The sequence below is a fragment of the Priapulus caudatus genome, unplaced genomic scaffold (genome assembly GCF_000485595.1).
Source record: "Priapulus caudatus unplaced genomic scaffold, Priapulus_caudatus-5.0.1 Scaffold540, whole genome shotgun sequence".
Lineage (NCBI taxonomy): Eukaryota > Metazoa > Priapulida > Priapulimorpha > Priapulimorphida > Priapulidae > Priapulus > Priapulus caudatus.
The window spans coordinates 5820-7053 of record NW_014577601.1 but is presented as its reverse complement, the minus strand read 5'-3'; positions in this window follow the sequence as shown (position 1 = coordinate 7053).

Genomic DNA, 1234 nt, shown 5'->3' with positions numbered 1-1234 from the left:
CCTCTCTCTCTCTCTCTCTCTCTCTCTCTCTCTCTCTCTCTCTCTGTCTATCTTCATCTCCCTCTCTACCCTCTCTCTCCTTTCATCTTCAGGTCTCTCTCGCTCTCTCTCTCTCTCTCGCTCGCTGTCTCTCTCACTCATTCCCACACAGAGAGACGGGCGAGCGCTGCTAACGCGCCGGGTAAGTAAGTGTTAAGCCGATTACGATCTCGTAGCTTCAAGCTGCGAGCCGTCGCAGCGAATTAGCGTCGCGTTTTCTAAGCCAAAACATCTTGCAAACAACGAATCGAACGCCGCGCACGCACCGCTGAACTACCGTTAGGCCCTGAATGCCAGGGATACGCGCACGCACACGCGCACACGCACACACGCACAGACGCACGCACGCACCGCTGAACTAACATTGCACCGTTTCGGGGTTACGCGCACGCACACACGCACACGCACACACGCACACGCGCACAGACGCACGCCGCACGCACGCACGCACGCCGCACGCACGCACGCACGCCGCACGCACGCACACACGCACAGACGCACGCCGCACGCACGCACGCACGCACACACGCACAGAAGCACGCCGCACGCACACACCGCTAAACTAACATTTCACACTTTCGGGGATGCACGTACGTACGTACGCACGCACACACGGCTAAACTACAGTTGCACCCTGCCAGAGATGCACGCACGCTCACGGACATACGCACGCAGGCAAGCACACAGGCAAGTACACACGAACGCAAGCGCGCACGCACACACGCCTGCGCACATACACGTGTGTACGTACGCACGCTCGCCCAAAGACGCACGCTCACGCCCGCCCATACGCACATGTACATAGACGCGCGCAACTGACGTACTTCTGATACAAACACGCAAGCACGGGCGCGTCTACCAATGGCAAATAAAACCGTGATAAACGCTAAATGACAAGATTTTGTGTCGCATAGTGAGATTACAACCTTATACCGCTACCGATACCAATGCCGCTTACAAAAACATTAAGTATATAGCGATACATATTTTATCGTTGTTTACGAACATCTCAATAACTCTATGCTTTTATTTATCTTGGCAATGAGGCTCTTTGGTGTTGCATCTTCGCATTATTTACTCATCGCCGCGACTATATGATTGATGTAAATAAGTGACTTGGGCGAGCAAAGCTTGTAGGTCGCGGTAAATTACACACAGAGAGGTGCGGAAGCGAATTACTGTCGAACGATCTTGT